A 13,167-nucleotide genomic window follows, 5' to 3' on the forward strand; every position below is an offset into this window, starting at 1 on the left:
CCAATCCCAACTCTGCTACCCACACGCCGAGTACGCTGCTCTCCTCCAATCAGGAGCAGCTCCTGCAGCTTGTCAAGTTGGTGAGAGGCAGCTGGGAAGAAGCTGTTTTCTCCTCTCCCAGCGCCATATTGTGGGAGAGCAGATGTATAGAATAAGTCTTAATTCCAGTAACTTAGTCTAGTCCGAGTTGCTCCCAGTTGCTCCCCACACAGGCAAAGTTAGTTATATTTGATTCTCAACTACAATGTTTTTCACTTTTTGTATGAGTAGTGCTCTGATGTGTGACACCTGGTATCTTGCACAGAGTGACATTAAAGAGAGAAAGAAATCCCAGCACATCATAACCATGAGCAAATGTCCTATAATAAAATAACTGCATTTGATCTGACACAGTCAGCCCTCCGCACCGTGTGCTCCACCACCTGTGTATCAGAAACACTGTTTTTAAAAAACTGTGTCTGTACTGAATGATTACACTTTTCCCCTTGTCATTATTCCCTAAATAACCCAGTATAACAACTATTTATGTCACTTGCACTGTATTACTAAGTAATCTAGGGATTTTTTTTAAAGTACATAGGAGGATACTTTAAATTTGATATAAGGGACTTGAGCCATCTTCAGATTTTGTTATCTTCAGAGGGTCCGGGAACCAACCCCCCAGGGATGCTATGGGCCGACTGTACTCACCTTTGTCATCCTCTGCTGTTACACTGGAAGTGAGGATGGACGCGTTTTCCAAAGCTGTCAAAGCTGTACCAGGTACATTTTTCTCCCACTGCCGCCTATGAGGGCCTGGTGAGCCTGCTTGCCTCAGATGCACTGACTTACTGCCTGGTTCTGAAATGTAAAGAGGAATGCCAAGCATGTCATTTTATTTATTCCTCTATAGCTACAAAAGTACCCTAAGGATTCAGAAGTATTTATTTTCTCTTTCAAACTCAGATTTAGCAACAGTGTTCTTTCAAATCTAAGTAGCAAAGGAAACAAACAAACAAAAAAGGTAAAATAAATCATTAAAGTGACTGAATTTGGAGGGCTGGTGTTGTGGTATAGCAGATAAAGCCACTGCCTACCATGCCAGCATCCTATATGGGCACAGGTTTGAGTCCTGGCTACTCTACTTTCTGTTCACCTCCCTCAAAATGTGCCTGGGGAAGTACTGGAGGATGGCCCAAGTACCTGGGCCTCTGCACCCATGTGGGAGATCTGGATGAAACTCCTGGCTCTTGGCTTCAGCCTGGCCCAGTCCTGGCTGTTACAGCCATTTGGGGAGTGAACCAGCAAATGGAAGATCTTGATCTCTCAGTCTCTCTCTCCTCCTCTCCCTCTCTTTATCTGTAACTCTTTCTAAATAAATAAATTAATTAAAAATATATATATATTTATTTATTTGAAAGTCAGAGTTATACAGAGAGAATAAGAGACAGAGAGGGATGTGGGCAATCCCAGCAGTTAGCCTGAGCCAAAGCACATTTTTCCCCACTCCCACCTTCTGCCAATCAGGTGAACTGCTCCCAGGTGTGGCCAAGGCCCATTAGGCCCACCTGGAAAGCTACTTGACCTTCCAGCTGATTGGAGAGGCATATTGGCATCCGTATCGGTTCTGTCCTGTAGTCAGTGTTCCCTTGAGTTAGTTACGCCCCTTCTCCCTGCTCTTTAAAAAGCCTACGTGGCTGTTAATAAAGGGACATGTTCATGGAAGCCTGTCCCCAGTGTTTCTTTATGGGAAAGGACACCTCTGCCCTGCTCTTCCCCGATGGTGTGGCTTTGCAGGACCAAGCCAGAGAGGAAGAAAGAGATCTTCCATCCACTGGTTCACTACCCAAATGGCCTTAAAGGCCAGGGCTGGGCCAGGCTGAAGCCAGGAACCAGGAGCTTCTCCTGGACCTCCAACATGGGTGCAGGAGCCCAGGTACTTGAGCCATCTTCTGCTGCTTTCCCAGGCACATTAGCAGGGAACTGGATGGGAAGTGGAGCAGCCAGGGCTCAAACCAGTGCCCATATGGGATGCTAGCTCCACAGGTGTTCATTTTAAAAGCTATGCCACAATGCCCATCCTAAATAAATAAACCTTTAAAAAAATAAAAGCAACTGAATTTTTAAGAAATAGTATATATGTAGTTATAAAGTATATGATGTACAAGGAAGAAGCTCCAGGAGGATTTTCATATCCACAGTAGCCTATGCTTTCTATGGTAGATAACAAATGCTACATTTCTTAATGGCTCTTAACAAGAAATCATATTCTCTTTTTTTAATGTGTATATACCTCTTTAAAAAGTTTTTGTTGACTGATTTGTTTGAAAGGCAGAATGAGAGACAGAGTGTGCGAGCAAACAGGGTTGGGGGAAGAGGGGAAGAGCTATCTCCCAATTGCTGGTTCACTCTCCAAATGCCCACAGCAGCTGGGTTGAGCCAAGCCAAAGCTAGGAGCCAGTGAACTCCATCTGGGTCTCCCACATGGGTGGCAGGGACTCACGGACTTGAGCCATGTCTGCTGCCTCCCATGGTGTGCATTAGCAGGAAGCTGTCCTGGAAGTGAAGGAGGGAGGACTCAAACCAAGCACTCAACATGGGATGCAGGCATCCCAAGTGTCTTTTTTTTTTAATTTATTTGACAGGTAGAGCTACAGACAGTGAGGGAGACAGAGAGAAGGGTCTTCCATCCGCTGCTTCACTCCCCAAATGGCCACAATGGCTGAGCTGGGCCAATCTGAAGCCAGTAGCCAGGAGCTTCTTCTGGGTCTCCAACATGGATGCAGGGGCCCAAGCATTTGGGCCATATTCTACTGCTTTCTCAGGTCATAGCAGAGAACGGGATCAAAAGTAGAGTAGTTAGAACTTGGACTGGTACCCATATGGGATGCCAGCACTACAGGCGGCAGCTTTCCCTGCTATGCCACAGTGCTGGCCCCAGTAATAAGAATTTTCAATGAGGTTTGTTGTAATGGGCTTTTCATGCTATGATCTTTTTTCTTTTTTAAGATTTAAAAATTTCACAAGAGACCTCGAATAGCTAAAGCAATCTTGTACAACAAAAACAAAGCTGGAGGCATCACAATACCAGATTTCAGGACATACTACAGGGCAGTTGTAATCAAAACAGCATGGTACTGGTACAGAAACAGATGGATAGACCAATGGAACAGAATTGAAACACCAGAAATCAACCCAAACATCTACAGCCAACTTATTTTTGATCAAGGATCTAAAACCAATTCCTGGAGCAAGGACAGTCTATTCAATAAATGGTGCTGGGAAAACTGGATTTCCACGTGCAGAAGCACGAAGCAAGACCCCTACCTTACACCTTACACAAAAATCCACTCAACATGGATTAAAGACCTAAATCTACGACCTGACACCATCAAGTTACTAGAGAACATTGGAGAAACCCTTCAAGATATTGGCACAGGCAAAGAGTTTCTGGAAAAGACCTGGGAGGCACAGACAGTCAAAGCCAAAATCAACTATTGGGATTGCATCAAATTGAGAAGTTTCTGTACTGCAAAAGAAACAGTCAGGAGAGTGAAGAGACAACCGACAGAATGGGAAAAAATATTTGCAAACTATGCAACAGATAAAGGGTTAATAACCAGAATCTACAAAGAGATCAAGAAACTCCACAAACACAAAACCAACAACCCAATTAAGAGATGGGCCAAGGACCTCAATAGACATTTTTCAAAAGAGGAAATCCAAATGGCCAACAGGCACATGAAAAAATGTTCAAGGTCATTAGCAATCAGGGAAATGCAAATCAAAACCACAATGAGGTTTCACCTCACCCCGGTTAGAATGGCTCACATATAGAAATCTACCAACAAAAGATGCTGGCGAGGATGTGGGGAAAAAGGGACACTAACCCACTGTTGGTGGGAATGCAAACTGGTCAAGCCACTATGGAAGTCAGTCTGGAGATTCCTCAGAAACCTGAAGATAACCCTACCGTTCGACCCAGCCATCCCACTCCTTGGAATTTACCCAAAGGAATTTAAATTGGCAAACAAAAAAGCGGTCTGCAGCCTAATGTTTATTGCAGCTCAATTCACAATAGCTAAGACCTGGAACCAACCTAAATGCCCATCAACGGTAGACTGGATAAAGAAATAATGGGATATGTACTCTTTAGAATACTATACCGCAGTAAGAAACAACGAAATCCAGTCATTTGCAACAAAATGGAGGAATCTGGAACACATCATGCTGAGTGAAATAAGCCAGTCCCAAAGGGACAAATACCATATGTTCTCCCTGATCGGTGACAACTTACTGAACACCAAAAAGGAAACCTGTTGAAGTGAAATGGACACTATGGGAAACGGTGACTTGATCAGCATAGCCCTGACTGTTAATGAACAACTTAATACATTATCCCTCTTAGTATTTTTTTTGTCTGTTCTACTTAATATGACTGGTTTAACTCTGTAATTAATACACAGTTATTCTTAAGTGTTGAAATTTAACTGAAACGTGATCCCTGTTAAACATCAGAGTGGGAATAAGAGAGGGAAGAGATGTATAATTTGGGACATGCTCAAGCTGACTTGCCCCAAATGGTAGAGTTAGAAACATACCAGGGGATTCCAATTCAATCCCATCAAGGTGGCATGTACCAATGCCATCTCACTATTCCAAGATATCAATTTCAGTTCACAACTGATCATAATGAAAGGACTAAGAGTCAAAGGGAGCACATAAACAAGTCTAGTACCTGCTAACACTAACCGATAGAATAAATAAAGGGGAGAGTGATCCAACATGGGAAGTGAGATACTCAGCAGACTCATAGAATGGCAGATGTCCTAAATAGCACTCTGGCCTCAGAATCAGCCTTAAAGGCATTCGGATCTGGCTGAAAAGCCCATGAGAGTATTTCAGGCATGGAAAGCCAAGACACTCTGGCAAAAGATCTCTGTGAGTGAGATCCCAGTGGAAAGAACCGGTCTTCAAAGAAGGAGGTACCCTTCTCTGAAGGGAGGAGAGAACCTCCACTTTGACTATGACCTTGTCTAAACAAGATAAGAGTCGGTGAACTCAAAAGGCTGCCATAGCCTTGGAAACTCATGACTGGAGCATAGGGAGATTACTGATGCCATAGACAGGAGTGTCAATTGGTAAAGTCAACAACAGGAGTCACTGTGCACTTACTCCTCATGTAGGATCTCTGTCCTTAATGTGCTGTGTATTGAGATTTAATGCTATAACGAGTACTCAAACAATATATTTCACTTTGTGTTTCTATGGGGGTGCAAACTGTTGAAATCTTTACTTAATGTATACTAAACTGATCCTCTGTAAAAAAAAAAAAAAGAAAAGAAAGAAATTATCAACTCCCAACTTGACTCTCACTGGGATTAAACATGACAATAGGTCTGATCTGATTTCATCATCATTTAAAAAAATCATCTATTATTTTTCACTTTATGTTTCTGTGTGGGAGCAAACTGTTGAAATCCTTACTTAATGTATACTAAGCTGATCTTCTGTATATTAAGATAATCGAAAATGAATCTTGATGTGAATGGAAGGGGAGAGGGAGTGGGAAAGGGGAGGGTTGTGGGTGGGAGGGACAGTATGGGGGGGAAGCCATTGTAATCCATAAATCGTACTTTGGAAATTTATATTCATTAAATAAAAGTTAAAAAAATAAAATAAAATAAAACTATTTTATATCTTTGTCAAAAAAAAAAGATTTAAAAATTTATTTGAAAAGCATCAGACAGAGAGAAGGAGAGACAGAATCAAGGAGGGGGCTGTTCTATCCAGCCATTCCCTAAACGGCCACAACACCCAGGGCTGGGCCAGGCAGAAGCCAGAAGCCTGCAGCTCCATCCAGGTTTCCCATGAGGGTACAGGAGCCTAAGCACTTCTGCTGCTTTCCCAGGTGCATTAGCAGGGAGCTGGGTCAAAGGTGAAGCAGCAGGGACTCATTTGGGATGCCAGCACTGCAGGTGGCAGCTTAACCTGCTGTACAATGCAGGTCCCCATGCTGTAATCTCAAATCAAGACATTTTATAAGGCTGCTATTATTGTGGCTCATAACACGGTACTCCCAAGTATGGCACTTTGATATGCTGAGTGCTTTGAACTAAAGGACATTACAAGCCCTCAGAAGCAGCCTCAGAATCAAGATCTCTGGGACCTTCTCCTGCCCTCCTGTCCCCAACTCTCATTCTCCCCCAAAGTGAGTCACAGAAACCAGAATTCCTCTTCCCCAATGTGGACTATAGAAACTAGAACCTGGGGCCGGTGCTGTGGCATAGCAGGTATAGCCGCTGCCTGCAGTGCCGACATCCCATGTGGAAGCTGGTTCGAATCTTGGCTGCTCCACTTCTGATCCAGCTCTCTGCTATGGCCTGAAAAAGCAGTAGAAGATGGCCCAAGTCCTTGGGGCCCTGCACCCATGTGGGAAGATGTGGAGGAAGCTCCCGGCTTCAGATCAGCACAGCTCCCACCCTTGCAGCCAACTGGAGAGTAAACCAGCAGATGGAAGACCTCTCTCCCTGCCTCTCCTTCTCTGTGTGTGTGACTCTTTCAAATAAATAAATAAATAAATAGATCTTTAAAAAAAGAAAAGAAACTAGAACCCTCTTTCTAATGTAAGCTGTAATCCTAAACCTATCACACTAGCCCTCTCCCACCTTTGTGCCTCAGACTGGCCATCAAGAAATTCTCTGATACACCCTTGTCATCAGACCATCATTCCAGGGAAGAAGTCCTGTCCCATACCTGGGAGGAAGAAGTGCTGTACTGAGAGCCGGAGAAGAAAGCTGAACAGGCAGGGCTTGCTGGATTTCCCCTCTCAGTCTATTACCACTAAGCCATATCCTTTGTCTAATCACATGTCTGCACACCCATCCACGTATTATCATACCTAAGCATAAGAATGACACTTTTTCTGGGTCTTTGTGTCTTCCTTATGAAGGCTTCTGTGACATGTAATATGTTGATTAAATCTTTTTTCTCTCTCTTTTTAAAGATTGATTTTATTTATTTGAAAGGCAGAGTTACAGAGAGGGAGAGACAGAGAGAAAGAGACCTTCCATCCACTGGTTCACTCCCCAAATGGCCACAATGGCTGGAGCTGGGCCACACAGAAAGCAGGAGCCAGGAGCTTCTTCCAGCTCTCCCACATAGGTGCAGGGGCCCAAGCACTTGGGCCTTCACCTGTGGCTTTCCCAGGCACATTAACAGGGAGCTGGATCAGAAGTGAAGCAGCCAGGACTCAAACTGGCACCCATAGGGATGCTGGTATTGCAGGTGGCAGCTTAACCCATTCTGCCACAATGCCGGCCCCTCTCCTGTTAACCTGTCTTTGTTATAGGGTATTGACCATGTCCTTTTTGATGAGTGCAGAAAGGTATCATTCCTTTCTGTCCCTACACTAGACGAGAGTCCTCACCGGCACTTACTAGGATCACTTCTGTGCCATTGCTGGGTTAGCTGGGGTCAAGACATGTAGACAGGCATATGAATTTAGAGTCAGTCTAGTGTGATAGCCCAGCTCCTGCTGAGGATGTGGACATCCTCCAATTAAGAAGAAAAGGAAACCCGCTTGTGGGCAGCACACTGCACAAAGGTACAACTGCAAAGGGCATTTCCTGCTGGCACCATCGCAGATGGCGGGCCGAGGGAGTTTTAGCAAAGACTCTGTACAGAAAATGAATTCATCTCTGAATACCGTGGAGGGGGAATTTCTCAAGATGAAGTAGACTGGAGAGGGAAAGTAGAAGATAAATAACATGTGCAGCTTTTTGTTCAACTTGAACAATGATTCTGTAGTGGATGCAACCAGCAAGGGTAACAAAATTCATTTTGCAAATCATTCAAGGAATCTCAACAGATGCAACCAGTATCTGTAATCTGAAGTCTGTGGGGACTGAAAAAGAAATGGAAATCCCTTGACCTCTGCTAGTTCCTTCCTCCCCTTCCTGTCTGAAATAGCTGCCCGAGCTTCCGGAACCTCAGGTACCACGGGCAATTTAGAAAAAGAAAATGCAGTTTGAAATTTTGAGTTTGCAAAGTACTGTCAGAATGACTTACAGTACTGAGTTTTAAAGTCAACTTTTTTTTTTTGGACAGGCAGAGTGGGCAGTGAGAGAGAGAGAGAGAGAGAGAGAAAGGTCTTCCTTTTCCATTGGTTCGCCCTCCAATGGCTGCTGCGGCCTGGCGCACCGCGCTGATCCGAAGCCAGGAGCCAGGTGCTTCTCCTGGTCTCCCATGTGGTTGCAGGGCCCAAGCCCTTGGGCCATCCTCCACTGCACTCCTGGGCCACAACAGAGAGCTGGACTGGAAGAGGAGCAACCAGGACAGAATCCGGCGCCCTGACCAGGACTAGCATCTGGAGTACCAGTGCAGTAGGCGGAGGATTAGCCTAGTGAGCCAAGGCGCTGGCCATTAAAGTCAACATTTTATTGCTTTCTCACTCGCTGCAAAAGTGTTTTGTGCCAGTGAATTTTTTTTTTTTGCAATAATGCAGAAAAGTACATTTTTCACCTTTGAATAAAGAATACTTAAATTAAAAAAAAATTAGTGATCGGGGCCAGTGCTCTGGTGTAATAGGCTAAGCCTCTGCCTCTGGCACTGGAATCCCATATGGGTGCCAGTACATATCCTGGCTGCTCCTTTTCTGATCTAGCTCTCTGCTGATGGCCTGGGAAAGCAATGGAAGATAGCCCAAGTGCTTAGGCCCCTGCACCCATGTGAGAGACATGGAAGATGCTCCTGGCTCCTGGCTTAGGATTGGGTCAGCTCCAGCCATTGCGGCCACCTGGGAAGTGAACCAGCAGATGGAAGATCTCTCTCTCTGTCTCTTCCTCTCTGTAACTCTCTCAAATAAATAAAATCTTTTTTAAAAATAGTGATCTAAAATCACTTATCAGTGAAAAGGAATGAATTTACACAGATGAAACCTGAAAACATTACATAAGTTAAAGAAGCCAGACCCAGTAGGACAAATCTTGTGACATTCTGATTAGGAAATATAAAGACAAGCAAACTCATAGAGACCAAAACAAACCTGAGGTCACCAAGGATTGGGTTGGGGCTGGGGGCAGGTAAATGCAGGTTTATTGTTTTTTTTTTTAACTTTTATTTAGTAAATATAAATGTCCAAAGTACAGCTTATGGATTACAATGGCTTTTTCCTCTCCATAACTTCCCTCCCACCCGCAAACCTCCCAATTCCCGCTCCCTCTCCCATTTCATTCACTTCAAGATTCATTTTTAATTCTCTTTATATACAGAAGATCAATTTAGTATATATTAAGTAAAGATTTCAACAGTTTGCACCCACACAGAACATAAAGTGTAAAATACTGTTTGAGTACTAATTCTAGCATTAATTCACATTGAGCAACACATTAAGGACAGAGATCCTACATGAGGAGTAAGTGCACAGTGACTCCTGTTGTTGACTTAACAAATTGACACTCTTGTTTATGGCATCAGTAATCTCCCTAGGCTCTTGTCATGAGTTGCCAAGGCTATGGAAGCCTTTTGAGTTTGAGGACATTGATCTGATTTAGGTCATAGTCAAACTGGAAGTTCTAGTTCTCTCCTCCCTTCAGAGAAAGGTATCTCCAACTTTGATGGCCTGTTCTTTCTACTGGGATCTCACTTGCAGAGATCTGTCATTTAGGTGTTTTTTTTTTTTCCAGACTGCCTTGGCTTTCCATGCCTAATGCCTAAAATACTCTTATGGGCTCTTCAGCCATATCCGAATGCCTTAAGGGCTGATTCTGAGGCCAGAGTGCTGTTTATGACATCTGCCATTCTATGAGTCTGCTGTGTATCCCACTTCGCATGTTGGATCGTTCTCTCCCTTTTTTATTCTATCGGTTAGTATTTTCAGACACTAGTCTTGTTTATGTGATCCCTTTGACTCTTAGACCTATCAGTATGATCAACTGTGAACTGAAATTGATCACTTTGACTAGTGAGATGGCATTGGTATATGCCACCTTGATGGGACTGAATTGGAATCCCCAGGCACATTTCTAACTCTACCATTTGAGGCAAGTCAGCTTGAGCATGTCCCAAATTGTATATCTCTTCCCTCTCTTATTCCCACTCTTATGTTTAACAAAGATCACTTTTCAGTTTAATTTAAACACCTAAGAATAATTGTGTGTTAATTACAGAGTTCAACCAATGGTATTATGGTATTAAGTAGAACAAAAAAAAAATACTAAAAGGGATAAAGTATTAAGTTGTACATCAACAGTCAGGACAAGGGTTGATCAAGTCAGTTTCTCATAGTGTCCTTTTCACTTCAACAGGTTCCCTTTTTGGTGCTTGGTTAGTTGTCACCGATCAGGGAGAACATATGATATTTGTCCCTCTGGGACTGGCTGTTTAATAGGTTCAGAGTTTCCATCTAGGGCAATGAAAAGTTGGCTTTTTTAAGTTTTTATTTTATTTATTTGAGTGGTAGGGTTACAGACAGAGGGAGAGAAGGAGAGAAAGGTTTCCCATCCACTGTTTCACTCCCCAAATGGCTGTAAAGGTTGGAGCTGAGTAATCTGAAGCTAGGAGCTTCTTCTGGCTTTTCCATGTGGCTGCAGGGGCCCAAGGACTTGGGCTGTCTTCCACTGCTTCCCCATACCATTAGCAGGGAGGTGGATAGGAAGTGCAGCAGCTGGGACTCGAACTGGCACCCACAGGTAGCAATGAAGTTTTGGAACAGTGGTGATGGCTGCACAATATTATAAGTAAAATTAATGGTGTTGAATTGTTCACTTAAAATTGCCTAAAATGGTAATTTTTGGCTATATATATTTTATTGCAATAAAAAACAAAAAGCCATGATTGAAAATATGAATAATTCTCTTACATGTGCTTTGAGGCCATTGTCACTGATCAAGAAATCCTGTCTTTTGCAAATAAAAAATGAATGCAACTGGAGATCATTATGCTTAGTGAGATGAGCCAAACTCACAAACATCATATGTTTTCTCTGATGTATGGTAGCTTATATATAGAGTACAAAAAAAACACCCTAAATGTATAAGAATAAAATTGACATCTTATCATCTGATGATCATTTACAACCCTTGTCTATATTCCTGTGGAACAGTGGTCTTTCTACTTTTTACTGCTGAACACTATATTCAGTGGAGTATTAAGCCTGTGATTATAAAGTAAATCAAAAGTATGCTATGGCAAAAATTAAAAGAAAAGAAGGATGGAGGGAGGTTTCCTTAAGTTCTCGGATTGTATCTTTGAAATACATGAAATCTGTTCTTTTTTAACAATAAAAAATATATTTTAAAAGAAAAATGAAGAAACAGATCAAATAACTGGTGACTTACAGAAGCTCATCCAGCAGTGCAGGGCTCCAAGACTGATGATGTCGTCACACGTCAAAGATGCAGAACTGCTTCCCCACTGGGGCCCCACAGCCTTTCAATATCTCAGAGCACCCAAGGGCAGCCAGTGCCCCGTAGATGGATGTCTCAAAAATGTCATTTTAAAGCACTTACCGTCGAGCTTGCTTCATTTCCCAAGGCAATCCTGATTCTGCTGGTGTCTGCTTAAAAAGAAAAAGGTGGGCAGAGAAACACAGGAAGAATCACCTGATGAATTCCCTAATGGGATCAGCACAAAGCTTAAGAGACAAGTGAGGGTCTTCAAGGCAAAGAACCTGGGGCCGACGCTGTGGTGTAGCAGGTTAAAGCCCTAACATATAGCACCAGCATCCCATATGGGCACTGGTTCGAGTCCCAGCTGCTCCACTTCTGATCCAGCTCTCTGCTATGGCCTGGAAAAACAGTAGAAGATGACCCAAGTCCTTGGGCTCCTGCACCCACATGGGAGACCTGGAAGAAGCTCCCGGCTTCAGCTCAGCTCTGGCTGTTGCAGTCATTTGGGGGAATGAACCAATGGAACGGAAGATCTCTCTCTCTCTCTCTCTCTCTGCCTCTCCTTCTCTGTGTAACTCTTTCAAATAAATAAAATAATTCTTTAAAAAAAAAACCTGAAGAGCGATTCCAGGCTTTAATCACACAATAACACACTCCACGTGTTCAAAGAAGCTATTTCTGTTGTTAAGTCCTGATGTTAAACTCTGAAAGTTTAGAGACATCTCCATTCACTTAGGTCTCTGTCTCTCTCTTCCTCCCCCTCTCCCTCTCTCTGTCACCTTGCCTTTCAAATAAACATATCTTTAAAAAAAAAAAAAAAAACATAAAAATTCAAAATTGCTATTGTGCGGCAGGCATTTGGCCCAGCAGTTAGGACATCAGCTAGGATGCCTGCATCCCGCATCAGAATGCTTGAGTTCAATTCCTGTCTTGGGCTCCTGATTCCACTTCCTGTGAAGGTGCACCTGGGTTCCTGCCACCTAAGCAGGACACCTGGACTGTGTTCCTGGCTCCCAGCTGTGGCCTGGCCCAGACCTGGCTCTTGTGGGCATTTGGGGAGTGAACCAGCGGATGAAAGATCTGTCGGTCTCTACCTCTCTTTCTACCTTTCAAATAAATGAAACTAAATTGAAAAAACATTTTCAGAATTGTTACCCTTTTTTCTTGGTGCATTATGCTTAGACTTTTTGGTTTCTTCTAGTATCTGTTCACCATATTCTGAGATGATCTGAAAATTAAAGTTGGGAATTTATATACATCTCTTTAGACACTGCCGTAATGTTATTTAATTATCAACAATCTTCAGCACAATAATATTTAAGTTGAAAAATAAAAAATGACATTTGAAAATACATGTAGTTAGGCAGAGATAAATATAGACATTTGTATATTATTTATATATAAAATATGTAAATTTATACATATAAATAAAGATCTGTATGATTACACAAGCCACAGCTGAGCTTACACTTGGAAACAGTATTGTGGGATGAAGAAGAAAAGGGAAGGAAGCATTAACATTCTTTATTTTACTCTACTTTTACTTTACTTTACTTTTTCTTTACCTTTTCTTTACTTTTTCTTTACTTTACTTTACTTGACAAGCAGAGTTAGACAGTGAGAGAGAGAGACAGAGAGAAAGGTCTTCCTTCTGTTGCTTCACCCCGCAAATGGCCGCCATGGCCAGCGCACTGCACCAATCTGAAGCCAGGAGCCAGGTGCTTCCTCCTGGTCTCCCATGGGGGTGCAGGGGCCCAAGCACCTGGGCTATCTTCCACTGCTTTTCCAGGTGCATTAG

At 43.0% G+C, this 13,167-nt stretch overlaps 1 pseudogene across 1 annotated transcript in view; it reads right to left on the bottom strand.

Annotated features, from left to right (window-relative positions):
* LOC138843648 (serine/threonine-protein kinase Nek3-like) overlaps positions 1-13,167 on the bottom strand; it is a 79,883-nt pseudogene that overhangs the window by 44,289 nt on the left and 22,427 nt on the right. The window contains exons 9-10 of the transcript XR_016212921.1: positions 12,525-12,597; positions 691-840 (exon numbers count right to left, since the gene is read on the bottom strand). The product of XR_016212921.1 is annotated as a serine/threonine-protein kinase Nek3-like (transcript). The remainder of the gene's footprint in view (positions 1-690; positions 841-12,524; positions 12,598-13,167) is intronic.

Source organism: Oryctolagus cuniculus, chromosome 9 (assembly GCF_051225735.1).
Source record: "Oryctolagus cuniculus isolate XC-2025 breed Fujian yellow rabbit chromosome 9, ASM5122573v1, whole genome shotgun sequence".
NCBI lineage: Eukaryota > Metazoa > Chordata > Mammalia > Lagomorpha > Leporidae > Oryctolagus > Oryctolagus cuniculus.